The sequence below is a fragment of the Bufo bufo genome, chromosome 10 (genome assembly GCF_905171765.1).
Source record: "Bufo bufo chromosome 10, aBufBuf1.1, whole genome shotgun sequence".
Lineage (NCBI taxonomy): Eukaryota > Metazoa > Chordata > Amphibia > Anura > Bufonidae > Bufo > Bufo bufo.
Genome location: NC_053398.1, coordinates 51,725,878 through 51,743,128, shown reverse-complemented (window position 1 = coordinate 51,743,128; position 17,251 = coordinate 51,725,878). Strand labels below are relative to the sequence as shown.

At 43.3% G+C, this 17,251-nt stretch overlaps 1 protein-coding gene across 2 annotated transcripts in view; it reads left to right on the top strand.

Moving 5' to 3' along the window:
- Positions 1 to 626: 626 nt before the first annotated feature.
- LOC120981154 (inositol-trisphosphate 3-kinase B-like) overlaps positions 627 to 17,251 on the top strand; it is a 63,754-nt gene continuing 47,129 nt past the window's right edge. Inside the window, exon 1 of one of the 2 annotated variants that reach the window (XM_040410670.1) lies at positions 627 to 676. The gene's annotated coding sequence lies outside the window, so the exon portion shown is untranslated. Of the gene's footprint in view, positions 677 to 15,837; positions 15,858 to 17,251 lie in introns of those variants that run through there. The other variant, XM_040410671.1, reaches the window with a different exon arrangement.

Below are 17,251 nucleotides of genomic sequence, written 5' to 3'. Positions count from 1 at the left end.
TTAAAAAAAATGATTTTTTTGGACTTCATTTTACCAGTGTCATGAAGTACAATATGTGACGAAAAAACAATCTCAGAACGGCCTGGATAAGTCAAAGCGTTTTAAAGTTATCACCACTTAAAGTGACACTGGTCAGATTTGCAAAAAATGGCCAAGTCCTTAAGGTGGAATAAGGCTGTGTCCTTAAGGAATTAAGCAGTGATAGAGAATTACATAACATGTATTTCCAAAAGAACATCCAAAATAAAAAGGTATTGAAAGCTCAACAGATTTCCAATGGTTTTGAGGACATTATATACCTTTATGGTAATGGTTTTCCAGACAGAATATATTTTTCGTATAAAAGATGCTTCCATTTAAAATCAGAGGTAGGATTTGCTTTTTTTTTTTTTTTTTTTTACGATATGAATCACAGATACTCTTCTAGTCTATGATATTTTATGTTTAAGTACGGTAATCTTTTTGGGTGCAGGTTTCCCCTAGCTGACAGCAGGCCGCAGTTCACAGAAGCGGTCAGCAGAGGGCAGCAGCACTCCACTCCCCTGCACAGTCCTGTGCCCGCGCTCTAGCGCCTCCCCTGGCCGTTCTCCTGGTGTCTTCCCCGCCCCTCTGTCTTCACATAAAAATGTCATCTTTGCTCCCCGGGACAGGACGATGAGGAGACGGAGCTGAGCGGGTAAGGAGCCCGGTCCTGGCCGGCGGAGAGGCTCGTACTGATGAGCTGAGCATTGTGACTGGTGGAAAGTAACTTATTGCTGCATGTTGTGTCTGTAGTGGATGTGTCAGAGCCAGGCAGGAGAGCAGATGTGCGCTGGAGGGGCAGGACACTGGCATGCTGGCACAGTTGGCATAGCCTGGCAGGATGCTGGGGTGATGGAGGTCTGTAGGACACTTCAGGTCAGACTTGATGACCAGGAATGATCAGCTCTGTGGAACTTCACAAAAGCTGAACCCTTTTCATCTCATGGATGATGCCCATGCCAATACCGGGCATACTTGGTGTGAGCCTATGGCTTGTCTTATGTGCTGCAAGGGTGGAAATGGAGGACATTGCTTGGCTACCTCCATCAGCAGTGCGGGTGGGTGACCACTGCTAGGACGGGGGCTTGGGGAGGTTTTGTGGATGGCTGCTTCATGTTCTTCATATAGAGGCTGTCCACTGTCCTCAGGAGAGGCCATCCTATGTGAATAGTGGGGTCGGACACTCAGCACCTCCGCTGGTCAGCAGATCTGGACTAGCTCTGTCCATTGTCCAATGCACCTGGATGGGTGGACTACTGAGAGTCAGACCAACACTGATCTGATGACTACTGAGAGTCAGACCAACACTGATCTGATGACTACTGAGAGTCAGACCAACACTGATCTGATGACTACTGCGGACTCAACTACTGCCAAGTCCAAACCTCCTGGAGCATTAACATCAGCACAGAAAGGGTACTGTGCCAGGAGTTTCATGGCATGGGCTTTCATGGTGGAGCAGCTCCATGCAAGCCTTATTTTACCAATGCCAGGTGTCAGGTGGCCCACTGCCACTGGACTCTGGTCACTCCAGAGAATACATTGGCACTTCCAATCAGGCTTTTCTATCTAGAATTCTAGATGAATGAGTTTGGGTTTGGTGAATGCCAGGAGAACATCACCTGCCAGCCTGCATTGTGGCATTGGTTTTCAGGGGTTGGTCCAGGTCCTTTAGTTCCAGTAATTCTTTATTGTCAGGTGTATAAAAGAATATACATTGTCATGCATCACATGTGTATAGAACTGTAGATACAATACATAGACATATGGACAATGGATGCGATAGAGAGGGGGGGGGGGGGGGTGGGAAGGAAAAGGGGACCATAATCCCAACATCATTAAAGGGGTTGTCCTGGTTCAGAGCTGAACCCGGACTTAGGGTCCATTCACACATCTGTAGAATGGGTCCGCATCCGTTCCGCAATTATCCAGAACGGGTGCGGACCTATTCAGTCTCTATGGGGCCAGAAGAGATGCAGAGAGCACACTATGTGCTCTCCGCATCCGCATTTTCGGAGCGCGCCCCCGATCTTCTTGTCCGCAATTGCGGACAAGAATAGGCATTTCTATGGGGGTGCCGGCCAGATGTATTGCGGATCCGATACAGACGTGTGAATGGACCCTTACCCATAATTTCATCCAGGTAGCCCCCCTGATGTTAGCATTGAAGCATTTCATGCTCCGATGCTCCCCTTTGCCCTGCACTGGATCGCTCAGGGCAAGGACTCTTTTATTTACAATAACACACTGCTGGGTGGAAGCCTCCGCCTGGCAGCCCCATGGAGAGCCCGGTACGTCACCAGAACTCCAAAAGGAGAGCATCGGCGCATGAGATGCTCCGATGGTCAAGTCAGGGGGGGTGCCAGGGGGAAAATGGGATTTGTCCGGGTTCAGCTCTGAACCTGGACAACCCCTTTAAGGCCTAGCAGTTGCCCATGCAAATTTAGGATGTGAGGAGAAGAACAGAAAGTCTCTGACAGTCTCTGCAACTGTGACGAGGGGCCACCGATTATGATGATTGGTGCTTAGCTGTGTTGGGCTGTGTATTGTGAGTCACGTGACGCTGGCCACAGGTTGTCTGTGATTGGTCTTTTTCATTCACCAGCATTCCGTTTTAGTGTTTTTTGTGTTTTGACCTCGGCTCCGTATTTTGACCTCGCTCTTGTTTCCTTTCTGCATTTGACGTGACCTCTTGGCTTTGACCCCGGCGTGAGTTTGACTTGATCTTGCTTTTCCCCTTTGCATTGTTGTTCCTCCTGGCTCCTGACCTTGGCTCGTATTGACTTTGATATTTAATTAACCCCTCAGTGCCCGCCTGTCACCTTGGTTGTTGTTTTCTCCTTTATTGTATTCTTTCCTTTAAGGCCCTGCACATACTCAGATTAGGGACCGCCGCCCAGTTGTACACCGTCGCCTAGAGCGGACCGTGCAAATAGACAGAGACAGAGGTGAGGGTGGAGCTCAGGGCGGCACATACATGACAGAATCACAGGCCTTACCTTCATTGTGGACCCGGTGCGAGTGATTACTGATCAGGTCCATAACCTTGCTCAAATGGTGCAGGAGTTGGCGGAAAGGTTACAGCAGCAGGAATCGGTTCAGACCCCACCTGTAGCTTCCTCCTCCCTGCAGAATATCGAACCCCATGTTAAGCTGCCGGATCGTTTTTCAGGGGATCGTAGATCTTTTCTTGCATTTAGGGAAAGCTGTAAATTGTACTTTCGTTTACGCCCTTATTCTTCAGGGTCTGAACAACAAAGAGTAGGGAATATTATCTTTGTTGCAAGGCGACCCACAAGAATGGGCATACTCCCTCCCCACGGACTCCACTTGTCTAGCTTCAGTGGAATCGTTCTTTCAGGCCTTTGGTGTACTTTATGCTTCTTTTATGTTTTACACCTGATAGGGTGACTGTGGCAGAAGTCTCTTACTCAGGGGGACAGACCAGTAGAGGAGTACTGTACCCAATTGCGCAAGTGGTTTGTTCCCTCTCTCTGGAATGAGCCAGCACTCAAGTGCCAGTTTAGATCAGGGCTCTCTGAAAGTCTCAAAGACATGTTGGTCAGCTATCCCTGTCCTGACACCTTAGAGCAGACTATGACCCTAGCCGTTAGACTGGACCGACGCATCACAGAAAGGCAGCAGGAACAGCTGTTCTTTCCACAGGCGGTGGGCAAACCAGACTCCTTACCTATGGGAGTCAAGGTGGAAAATCATCTTTAAGAACCCATGCAACTCAGGATGACCAGAAGAGATCAACGACGCCAAAGGGGTACTGTGGAGAATCTGACCACTGGGTACGACTATGCCCCAAGGTCCCTTCCTCCGGGAGATCATCCAAATCTGACGTCCTAAAGGACAAGGTACTCCCAGAGGTGGTAAAAAAGAAGTTACTAGTACCGGTGGTTATTTCTTTGGGTTCTTGTAAGGGTCACGGGGTGGCCTTTATTGATTCAGGCTCCACCTCTAATTTTCTTAATCATAATTTTGCTCTTTATTGGGGTACCCATTTTGTCTCTCCCTAACCCAATCTACATTGTTGCTATTGATTCTACTCCTTTGGTGGGTGGGACGGTCAAATTTTGTACTCCTGAGGTGACCTTGACTGTGGGGGCTTGTCATAATGAAATGTGTTCTTTTTTGATATTAGAGAATTTACCCGTGGAGGTGGTTTTGGGCATGCCTTGGCTCCAGATTTATAACCCTGTCATTAATTGGACAACGGGTGAAATAGATAAATGGGGACCTAAATGTAATTCATATTATCTACCGGTTATTCAGGCTGGAATCACTAGTGGGTCAAAAACTCTTCCCCCATACATTTATGACTTCGCTGATGTTTTTTCCACATCTGACGCTGAGAACCTTCCACCACATAGATCATATGATTGTGCCATCAATCTCATTGCAGGATCCAAATACCCCAAGGGTCGTATTTATAACTTGTCCGGTCCTGAACGAGCTTCTATGAGGGAATATCTGAAGGAAAGTTTAATAAAAGGATATATTAGACCCTTGGTATCACCTATGGAGGCAGGGTTCTTTTTTTGTGGAAAAAAAAGATGGGGGTCTGAGACCCTGTATTGATTATAGAGAATTGAACAAAATTACTATAAAAAATCAGTACTCTTTGCCGTTGAGTCCAGACCTGTTCAATGAGGTGCTTGGAGCCCGTTGGTTCACGAAACTCGATTTAAGGGGAGCTTATAATCTGATTCGAATTAGGGCGGGAGACGAGTGGAAAACTGCCTTTAACACTCCTGAGGGTCATTTTGAATATTTGGTCATGCCGTTTGGGCTGAGTAATGCTCCAGCAGTTTTTCAAAATTTTGTTAATGTTATTTTCACACAGTTTATTGGAAAATTTAAAATTGTATATTTGGACGATATTCAGATATTTTGTTTTACGAATTAGGATTCCCATGTCACTCCCAACAGACAGGTTCTGGAGGTCCTTAGAAAAAAACTATTATTTGCCAATAAGGAGAAATGTATGTTTGGGGTACAAGAAATTTAGTTTTTGGGATATATCCTTACTCCTCAATCTTTTAAGATCGATCCGGGGAATGTGCAAGCCATTCAGGAATGGGTGAGACCCTCTTCCCTTAAAGCGTTGCAACGTTTTTTGGGGTTTTCCAATTATTATCGAAAATTTCTTAATTTTTTTTCGGTGGTCGCTAAACCTCTTACCGCCCTTACCAGGAAGGGGCCGGATCTAGTGAATTGGCCATCTGAGGCCATAAAAGCCTTTGAAACTCTCAAGTGTTTTGTTAATGCCCCAATCCTGGTTCAGCCGGATCAAGAAAAGCCTTTTGTAGTTGAGGTCGATGTATCTGAAGATGGAGTAGGAGCGGTTCTCTCTCATGGTTCTCTCTCAGGGTTCTCTCTCAAATCTCTCTCTCTCAAATCTTATGAATCTGAGACCTTGTGCGTTCTTCTCTCGGAAGTTCTCTCCCACTGAGAGAAATTACGACATTGGGAACCGAGAGTTACTCGCTATTAAACGGGCCTTTGAGGAATGGCGTGATTTTTTTTGAAGGGGGATAAACATTGTGCTACAGTTCTTACTGATCACAAAAATGTATTGTATTTGGAATCTGCTAAACGTTTGAATCCCAGACAAGCAAGATGGGCATTGTTCTTTACACGTTGTAACTTTTGTATTACTTTCAGGCCAGGAAGTAAAAATGTTAAAGCCGATGCCTTGTCCCAAAGTTTTTGTGCTTTTTAACCTCCGGATACTCATCCAGAACCAATATTGCCAGCAGGTATCATTGTGGCTCCGGTACAATCCTCTACAGATAAATTGTTTGTCCCAGGTTATTTACGCCTTTGACTGTTGGGTGAGTGCCATAATTCAGTGTTTAGTGGACATCCGGGTATTAATGCCAAACAAGGAGCTTGTCTCCAGGTCCTACTGGTGGTCCACGTTCTCTAGAGATCTCCACTCTTATGTGTCTTCATATGAAGTGTGTGCAAGAGCAAAAAAACTCCCAGATCCCGTCCGGCGGGTGAGTTACGACCACTGCCCATCCTCAGTGGAGGTTGCCGGGCAACTTGAATTTGAGATCTTTAGGATTATCGATGTAAGAAAGGTCCGGAATTCTTTCCAGTATTTAGTCCATTGGAAGGGTTTCGGTCCTGAACAGAGGTCTTGGGTACCGGCGAGTAAGATGCATGCTGCCAGATTGGTAAAAAAATTCCATCTTGCCCATCCAGAGAAGCCCACTCCAGTGACTATGGTTCCGGTGGCCCCTAGTGGAAGGGGGGGGTACTGTAATGAGGGTCCGGCGACACGTGCTTTCTTCGCAGCGCCACCGGCGCCCTGCACAAGGAGAGGGTCAAGAATGCAGCCTGCGTCCTCGTCTCTATGGCAGCAGGCGAGCAGCAGAGGAGTTGAGCGCCGATAATGATGATCGGTGCTCAGCTGTGTTGGGCTGTGTACTGTGAGTCATGTGACGCTGGCCACGTCATGTGACTTACCAGCCAGGGCTATTTAAACAGGCAGCCTGCTGGCCACAGGTTGCCTGTGATTGGTCTTATTTCATTCACCAGCATTTCGTATGTTAGTGTTTGTTGTGTTTTGACCTCGGCTCCGTATTTTGACCTCGCTCTTGCTACCTCCTGCATTTGACGTGACCTCTTGGCTTTGACCCCGGCGTGAGTTTGACTTGATTTTGCTTTTCCCTTTTTGTATTGTTGTTCCTCCTGGCTCCTGACCTTGGCTCGTATTGACTTTGATATTTGATTAACCCCTCAATGCCTGCCTGTCACATTGTTTGTTGTTTTCTCCTTTATTGTATTCTTTCCTTTAACGCCCTGCACGTACTCAGATTAGGGACCGCCCTCTAGTTGTACACCGTCGCCTAGAGCAGATCGTGCAAGTAGGCAGGGACAGAGGTGAGGGTGGAGCTCAGGGCGGCACACACTCCTCCCGTACGTGACAGCAACCAACTTGAGAGAGTCTAGTGATGTATCTAGTTGATAAGGATCCAATGAGGGTGAGCGAGGTCTACACCACTCAACTGTGTGAACATTAGAAATACAAAGAGCAAAGTAAAAGGCCTCTGGTAAAGAGAGTTAAGGAGAGTTGGCCAAAGCCCAAGTCCACCATGGAGACGACAATTGTTCCCAGCTAGAAAGCTCCTATAGATGATAGATCTGACACACTTCTTTTCTAGCCACTCAGAGACCATGGGGGGAGCTGGATCCAACCAATGTAGTGAAGCCAGCAACTTAGCATAATGAGGTATGTCTGTGAGTGCTTTTTAGCTAGGGAACAGGTCCTGGTGGGGAGATTAAGTAAAACAGACTCTGGTGAGAGTACAATTTGAGAGGAGCAGATCTGATTAATCTTCCCCTCTATAGCTTTCCAGTAAGTTTGGATAATGGGGAATGACCACCAAATATGAAACAGTGATCCAGGCCACATCTCCAACAAGCATTAACAACTGAAGTCGTTTTAGACACAATATCATGCATTCTATACCTAAAGGGAAATCTTAATGCTTTGGCATACATTTTGGACAAGTGTGTGTTTATAACCTTGTAGGAACAGTTTGGGGAAGGCCCTTTTCTGTTCCACCATGACTGTTCCCCAGAGCACAAAGCTATGTCCATAAAGACATGTTTGGGTGAGTCTGAAGAAGAAGTTGGCTGGCCGCACAGAGCCCTGACCTCAACGCTATCAAACACCTTTGGGATGAACTAGAAGGAGATTGTGAGCCTGGGCCTCTCATGCAGCATCATTGTCTGATCTCACATATGCTCTTCTGGATGAATGGGCAAACATCCCCACAGATACCCTCCAAAATCTTGTAGAAAGCCTTCCCAGAAGAGAGGAAGCTTATTATTTGTCATAAAAGCTCCTGTAGGTGTAATGTGTAGGTGTCCCAGTACTTTTGTCCATATAGTGTACTTACTGTCTGACCCTTTGGTGTATGTATGTTATACCTATGTGGCTCAATGACATCCAAGGCTTGCAAAAGTTTTTTTCTGGAAATTTCAGAACACAAACTAAACTTCCTTTAGGTGTACAATGCTAGAACAGGCTTTACCTTTCCCATCAACACTATTATAAATGGCAGTTGAAACTGTGACAGTCCACCACGTGGTAAAGACTGTGGGGCACTTTCTGTTAATTAAACGCTGAGTTTTTTAATGCCATTTTTTAGCAATGTTATGTTTTCGAAACTGTTTTATGTAGCATTTTCCCCTATAGAGAAGTAGATGTCAAAATGCCATGAAAAAACACCAAACGAATCAAAAACTTTTTTTTTATGCCTAAAAAGCACCTTCTAATTACCAAAAACATCAGTAGCAAAAAGAAAAAATGCTTGTGTGTCCTGTGTTTCATATTTCCCATAGACCTTCAACTAACATTTGGAGCTGCAAAAATGCATCATTAATGGGGACTGAATTGACTTTGGATTATTGAGCAGTCTTAGAAACATTTGTGCTTGTATTAGCAGAGGTCATTTGCTTCTTGAATTTCTTGATAAAACTCCAGGTTGCCAGCTGTTTATCCCCTTCCCGACACATGACCTACTATTACGTCATGGAAGCCACTGCGTTCCTGCAATTTGACGTAATAGTACGTCATGGTGATCGGGCGGGCACCGGAGCAGTGCGTGCCCGATCACTGCAGGGGTCCGGCAGTCCCTGGTGTATCCGCCGGCATCGCTGTAAAAGCCGATGCTGGCGGATTAACCCCTTCTATGCTGCGGTCCTCGCTGACCGCGACATAGAAGGGGTTTGTGTCGGGTGAGGGAGTGCATCAAGTCCCCGCGCTGCTGTGGCGGGGACTCGATGTGTCAGAAGCAGGGTGGATTTGATTTAAATCAAAATGTTTTAAATCACGATTTAAATCACTAGTCAGTAAGGCTTGATTTAAATCATAGTTTTCTACATAAAGACTAATTCTTGCTGGTATAACTTATAATATGCAAGTAGATGAAGATTTTTAGAATAACAACTTTTCATATTAGTTTGATTAGGTTGATTCTGCATTCATAGGTTTGTAGAAGTTAGGATTAAGGTAATTTTCTCAACTCTGTTCATGTTATAACATTTTTGCTGTGAAGAAGAGGCATGTGATCTCTGCTGAGTCAAATTCAGTTTTGAGAACTGCAAAAGTAAACCAAGCATCTGTGATAATATCTTGTAGGCAGAGAAACTGCCCAAAATTCTTACAAAAACCTCTGGAAGAACATGACATTGTGAATGGATTAATGGAATTTATTTACCAAAAAAATTACACATATAGAAACATAGAATGTGTCGGCAGATAAGAACCATTTGGCCCATCTAGTCTGCCCAATATACTGAATACTATGGATAGCCCCTGGCCCTATCTTATATGAAGGATGGCCTTGTGCCTATCCCATGCATGCTTAAACTCCTTCACTGTATTTGCAGCTACCACTTCTGCAGGAAGGCTATTCCATGCATCCACTACTCTCTCAGTAAAGTAATACTTTTAAATACTGATATTACTTTTAAACCTTTGCCCCTCTAATTTAAAACTATGTCCTCTTGTGGTAGTTTTTCTTCTTTTAAATATTCTTTCCTCTTTTACCTTGTTGATTCTCTTTATGTATTTAAAAGTTTCTATCATATCCCCTCTGTCTCGTCTTTCTTCCAAGCTATACATGTTAAGGTCCTTTAATCTTTCCTGGTAAGTTTTATCCTGCAATCCATGTACCAGTTTAGTAGCTCTTCTCTGAACTCTTTACAAAGTATCAATATCCTTCTGCAATTTCGCTGATAAAGATATTAAACAATATGGGTCCCAGAACAGATCCCTGAGGTACCCCACTGGTAACAAGACCATGGTCTGAATATACTCCATTGACTACAACCCTCTGTTGTCCGTCCCTCAGCCACTGCCTAATCCATTTAACAATATGGAAGTCCACGTACAGCCTTATTGTAAATAATTAAAAAACTAATCTTTTTTTCATGATGGAATAACCTTTGGATGGTAATATATTTTCCTCAAAAAGCATTTAATATTAAAAAAAATCCTATCTAAATAAAAAAAATCTGATTAAAAAAACATTGATTTTTATCCACCCTCGTCAGAAGGCAGCTCGATGCCGTGCAGAGGCTGCCCAATGCCTTGCACGGCATCGGGACCTGCCTTCTACGGGTGCCCAGGAGATCCAGCCTCAGGCTGGGTCTCCTAGGCAACCTGTTAGTGTACTACTCACTGTAGTACACGAACAGGCAATGCATTACAATACAGATAATGCATTGCAGAGGGGATCAGACCCCCAAAAGTGAACGTCAGAAATAAAGTAAAGAAAAAAAGTTTTTAAGTATAAAAAGAAACAAAAAACGCCCCTTTCCCCTTATTTTATAATAAAAAACAGAAAAAACCCAAAAACCACACATATTAGGTATCACCGCATCCGTAATGACCGGCTCTATAAATATATCACATGATCCACCCTGTCCGATAAACACCATAAAAAAATTAAATAAAAACAGTGTAAAAAAAAGCCGTTTTTGTCACCTTACATCACAAAAAGTGCAACACCAAGCGATCAAAAAGGCATATGTCCCACAAAATGGTATCAATAAAACCGTCACCTCATCCCGCAAAAAATGAGCCCCTACCTAAGCCAATCGCCTAAAAAATTAAAAAACTATAGCTCTCAGAACATGGAGACACTAAAACATCATTTTTTTTTATTTCAAAACTACTATTATTGTGCTAAAGTGAAATACATAAAAAAATATATACATATTAGGTATTGCCATGTCCATAACAACCAGCTCTATAAAAATATCACATGACGTAACCCCTCAGGTGAACACCGTAAAAAAAAGAAGCCATTTTTGTCACCTTACATGACAAAGATTGCAACAGCAAGCGATCAAATAGGCGTATGCCCCCCATAATATACCAATAAAACCGTCACCTCATCCCGCAAAAATTGATACCCTACCTAAGACAATCGGTCAAAAAATAAAAAAGCTATCACTCTCAGACAATGGAGACACTAAAATATGATTTTTTTTTGTTTCAAAACTTCTATTATTGTGTTAAAGTGAAATAAATAAAAAAAAGTTGACATATTAGGTATTTCCACATCCATAACGATCTGCTCTATAAAACAGTCACATGACCTGATTCCTCAGGTAAATGCTGTAAAAATAAATAAATAAAAACTGTGCCAAAACAACACATTTTTTGGTCATATGGGTTTTGGAAATTTTCAGAAAAATGTCAAGATTTGCTTCTAAACTTCTAAGCCTTCTAACGTCCCCAAAAAATAAAATGTCATTTTCAAAATGATCCAAACATGAAGTAGACATATGGGAAATTTAAAGTAATAACTACTATATGAGGTATCACTATCTATTATAAAAGTAGAGAAATTGAAATCTGAAAATTTGGGAATTTTTCAAAATTTATGGTAAATTTTGGATTTTTTCACAAATAAAGGTGAAATATATTGACTCAAATTTATGACTATCATGAAGTACAATGTGTCACGAGAAAACAATCTCAGAATGGCTTGGATAAGTAAAAGTGTTCCAAAGCTATTACCATATAAAGTGACATGTCAGATTTGCAAAAAATGGCCTGGGTAGAAGAGAGAAAACTGGCCCGGGGTTATTGTGCTTTACTGTATTCTGTTATCTACAGTGTGTCTACAACAGGTTATAGGTGACGACTGGTGGCCATACCTCTGCAGGTTTGTAGAAGATTTGATTTACTGGTCAGTGTTTTTAAAGGGGTTATCCCAAGATAAATGTAAAAAAGTGGAAACCAGACATCATATAGTACAAGCGAATCTCTTGCTAACATAGCTAGAACCAGCTTCTAACAGAATACATGACTGGTGGCAGTTGAAGGATGAAACTGAGCGCATGCGACTAGGGTTGTCGCGATACCAAAATTTTGATTTGCTTTCGATACCATAAAAAAGTATTGCGATACTTGATACCATTCAATACCACGCAAAAAAAACACTAAAAAAGATGCGTGCATTCCGCATTTTATGTAACGTCCGGCCCATAATAGAAGAGTCCTATCCTATTTTTTTAGGGGGACATGTATATGTTTATATATTTTCTATGTAAAATTGGGAAAGGGGGGTGATTTAAACTTTTAGTATTTTGGTGTTTTTTTTTACTTTTTTTTTTACTTACTAAATATTATCCCCCCCAGGTGGCTAGAACCAGTTTTTTTTTTTTAATCCCTTGTCCTATTCACCCTAATAGAGCTCTATTAGGGTGAATAGGGCTTCACACTCTCCCTGCTGCCCCGTGCATAGTACACACAGCAGCAGGGAGATTACCATGGCAGACAGGGCTTCAGTAGCGTCCTGGCTGCCATGGTAACCGATCGGAGCCCCGCAATTACACTGCTGGGGATCCGATTGGAAGCTGGCACTGCACCACCAATGAAGAGGAGGGGCGGGGACCCTGTGGCCACTGCCACCAATGAATATAACAAGGAGGGAGGGGGGCGCCTGTGGCCACTGCGCCACCAATGATTATAATAGTTATAATACTGGGGTGTTGGGGGGAGGCGCACTGAGGGGTTAATTGCCGGGGATCGCAGCACCCTGTCATAGAAGGCGGGTGCCGGTTATGTGATTCCGCTGCCGACACCCGCTGCCTACACTTAATTATATTCATTGGTGGCGCAGTGGCCAGTCCTTCCCCTCTTCCACAGTACTAAACTCCCATTGGTGGCAGCAGCAGCACAGGGGGGAGGGAGGGACTGCCTCCTTCTCCACTGTGCTGCTGAGGAGAACATGGCGCGCGCTGAGAACAGTGCGTGCCATGTTCTCTAACAGATACGTATCGTTAAATAGTAAGACCCGGTATCGTATCGATTGGGTATCGAAACTTCGATCCCTCTAGCAACACTACATGCGACCACCTCAACGAGGTGGACAGAGAAATAAGGAAAAGAACAGCAGGTGGTGCTATACAATTTTACAGATTTTACTGAATAACTCAATGGCTGTATTACATTTTTAATTATATCTAGTTACAAAAGTATTCAGATCCAGGTGCTGGTTTGAAAAATTTAGAATATTTCTTTAATTCGACAATTCTTGACCACAATGGCAGAATGATCTCCTATGTTCCAGTTGACCACAGCTTGAGATGTTTTTGTACCTTTACTGCTCAGGTTAGCACAGTCTGTTGTTCCCTGTTATCAGCCATTTCCTCCTGGCGTGAATCTGAGGTTAGGGTTCTGCTGTCATGGTCACTGATGAGATAAATGGTCACTTATGGTCATTTATCTCATGTCTCTCCACAAGGAATATGTGGCAGCAGTGTCTTCTACAGTGTGCGCTCCCAGCGTTAGACGTTTCGTCCAGTTTATTATAACCATAGACCCCTTATGCCTCTGAATAGACTCTGTGCCATATAGAGCACTAGTCACCCATACTAGTACTGTACGTAAAGAAACCTTGGCCACAAAAGCCGTGAGTGGACAAAGTTATGAAGAAATCCATGAGTCAGAAAGAATTTTCAGAAATAAAGAAAAGTGTGCGTTGTCTTCTGCAACCAAGGATAATTGGGTAATGTGATTGCAGATCTACAGAATAATGTTCTCCTTCTGTATTCCTTACTACTGCGGTAATGTATATGTTGTGCTTGCTCTGGGGTTGTCATGGTAGCATTAGCAGACTAATTCTTCTGTACTTGTACACCTTGTCATGTGACCTTCACAAGTCACATGACAGAATGCTCTTGATTGACGCTATTTCAGGTTCCCCCGATAGAGACCCACGATGCTGCCCTTCGGGAGGGCTTGTTGTATAAGTACTGTGCTCCATGCTTATGTAGGCAGTGTTTTAGTCAGGTTTATTACTTGAGACAAGGTCTATGTATCTTAGGATCTATCTGGCTACTCAATGATCTTGGCCGCGCAAGCAAAGATTGCTGTGTAGCAGTACAGCCGTTGACATGAATGGGGTACAGCTGCGACCGCTTTTAGTTTAATGACTGTACGGCCACACAGTGTTCATTGGTTTCTTGACGGGTGTCACGACCAAGATCTACTTCTATCCCCAGCCTTAAAAGGGGCATTCCTTTTGGACAATCCTTCTGTAATCACTGGTGGAACCCAGTAGTAAAGGGTAAATGAGGCTGGAGTTTTATGGTGAGATGGAGATCACAATGAGGCAGGTCACATCCAACAGCCACAAAAAAAAATTGTTAGATTTTCTGTCCCTGGTCGTAAGTGACTTTGCACTGCAATACACGTCATGTGCGACTTAGACTTCCCTGTGACTCTTCTGCGATTTGGCTGTGTTTTTACATCCAAATCACAGCTCTAACCTAGTCATGCGACAGCAAGTTGCACAAATATTTTTGGTTGCACGACTTTTCTTTGACTTGGAGTAGCCCCAGGCTAAAGCTCATTGAAATGAATGTGTGGACTTGCTTCGTCCTCCAAAATGAGAGGGTTTGTAGTTACTCCCTTCCTGGCTAAAGGGTTTACAAGTTCCATTATTTTTTTCTATGCTGAGTCTTAAACCAAAGCCAGGAACTTTTCATTAATGGAGGACACATATAAAGGAAAGGCTGAGTCTACTGAATCTATTTATGGCTATGGCTTCAAAAACGGTATCAAAAGGTATAGGCTGAGGCCACACCTAGACTTTTTGTGGCACTTTTAATTAACATTGACCGTAAAAACGCAGCGCAATCTGCAGGCAGCTTGTTATAGAGCAGGAGGAGCCGAGAAGATTTTATGGGAAAATATTTAGTAAAATGTATAATTTATTCATTCTATGCTTAGGATTAGAGATGAGCGAAATTCCGAAAATTTGTTTCTGCCGATTTACGCGAATCAGCCAAGAATTTTGATTCAGGTACAAATTGGTTGTACCAAAAGTGCTTTAAATGCTTACAAAATCTTTCTCTCTTTTCCTCTTTTTCTTTCTCCAGAAAAATTCTACCCAAATGAATCTGAAGAAATTCTAATTCTACCGAATCAATTTGCTCATCTCTACTTAAGAGTCATGTACACGGTCATATCAGCGATTGGTATCTGTCTCTGCACACTGACTTATGTAGACTTAGCTGGCAGTCACTGACTAGGTCCGTCCACATGACTCCTAAGTATAGAAAGTGCCGACCTTTAAATGAATAATTAATTACAAGTTTTACTGAAGTTTTCCCCACAAAACTATGTATCAGTCTGCTCTGCTCCTCCTGCTCCATAACATGTTGCCCGCAGATTGCCCTGTATTTTCATGGTGGGGGGTTCCCTTTAACTATTGAGTGACAGCTTCAGTGCACAAGTCCAGATTGCTTTGGACCACAGCTATTGCTCAGTTGTTAAAATCAGTCTAGGTGTAGGCCCTGCCTCACTAATTAAATCACATTGTTAATAGGGTATTTGAAAATGGGTTTCATAAACCAGATATCCCCTGTGAATTCAAATATTCTGCAGTAGCCCGAGATTGATATCTTCTCTTCTACCATCACTCAATGCATTTGTTATGTACTAAAAATATCTCCCTTGCTGGCAAAATTTTGCAGGTGTCTAGTCTATCACCTACGGAGTCTGCATCCCTTCCTAAATTATGATGTAGACTTCAGTCTTTTTACCTGGACCCTCCCGGTTTGGCACCCCTGGATTTGCCTTGCCCGGCATTATGGCTGAGGACACACACAGTGTTTCTGTGGGAACCTTCTCTTTCCCTATTCCCGCTGGCCCTAAGCCAACCCTCATTGAACAAGATATGTGAGGGGAGAGGGAGGAGGGGGAGAGCAGATTGGGAGGGCAGATAGGGATGTGGTACTTACAAATATATAGACATAGCTGACACAGAGCTCCATCTGGGAGCATGGTAAGTGCAGACTTGAATCAAGACATCTTGGCTATTTTCGGTATTCTACTTTGTGTTCAACTCTTATCTGTCACACCCTTTCACCTTCAATTACTTTCCTCCACCATGATTTCCATTTTCTGCAGCTCTTTACCCTCTTTGTCTAACCCTCCTGTTTTTCCATCTCTTCTTCCTCTTCGTAACATCTGCACTTGCATACTCCCTTCCTACTTTTGGGAGATCCTTTGTTTTCTTGTCCTTACTTTCAGTTATTAGTCGTCCTTAGAGGGTTGGAATTTTTATTGCTGTAAGAAAAGATACAATCTTGAATTATCTGTACTTCATGGAATCATGTCATGTCTCGTCGAAGCTTTGGTGTAGAGGTATTTGCAAATCTGGCACCTTAGAAGAAGGATGATGGTGAACATAGTTCTTTGGGGATGTGGATCTGAAAATTTGTCTCATTTTATTCATGTTGGTGATTAGAGCTTAATTCACCTCTCCAAGGCATTTTATACTGTTATGTTTACTAAGAACATGCTCCCGGATTATTTCAGAGGAACAGCACATGGTCATTGTAGAGCCTTTTCAAAGAACCGTCACAATCTCCATATCTTGACATGGTATTCCATTATACAGTGGTCCCTCAAGTTACAATGGCCTCTCTTGTATTGCTCTCTATCCGTGCCAGGATGTGGTGTTCCTTTTGGACCCGCGTGTACTTCATACAAATGTATTTTTCTGGTACATGTGTGTACTGTAGAGGACCCTGAAGAAGCTCCTGTCCTCAGGATAGAATGTGATTTACAGCTTTCAGCAGTTCTGTTTGGTTGTTCAGTGTAAGGACTTGGTTTATCTGTATGTTATCTATTTTTCATCAATGTTAATTTTCTCTTTATTTTGGGATGACATTTTGGGACTTTGAAATTAATTTCCAACGTTCCTTAGAATTATGGTCCCAAGTTACAATATTTCAGCTTGTTCACAATTTTCACATGGTGCATTCTTGAGCTAGGTCTAGTTCATTTGGGCTTCACGGCTGTTAACAAAGGTGCTCTGTGATAAAATGCTACAATCTCTATTAAAGTAAGGATATAAGGAATACCTTACTCTACCTTAGGCCTCTTGCACACAAACGTTGTGCGGCGGCCAGGATGGATCAAGACCCATTCAACTTGAATGGGTCCTTGATCCGTCCGCACTGCAAAAAAATAGAACAAGTTCTATTTTTTGGCGGTGCGGAGGCACGGACAGGAACACCACGGAAGCACTTCGTAGTGCTTCCATGGGGTTCTGATCCGTGCTTCTATTCTGTATCTCCGTGATTGCGGACCTATTCAAGTAAATGGGTCCGCATCCGTGATGCGGAGTGCACACGGATCGGTGCCTGTGTATTGCGGACCCGCCGTATGTGG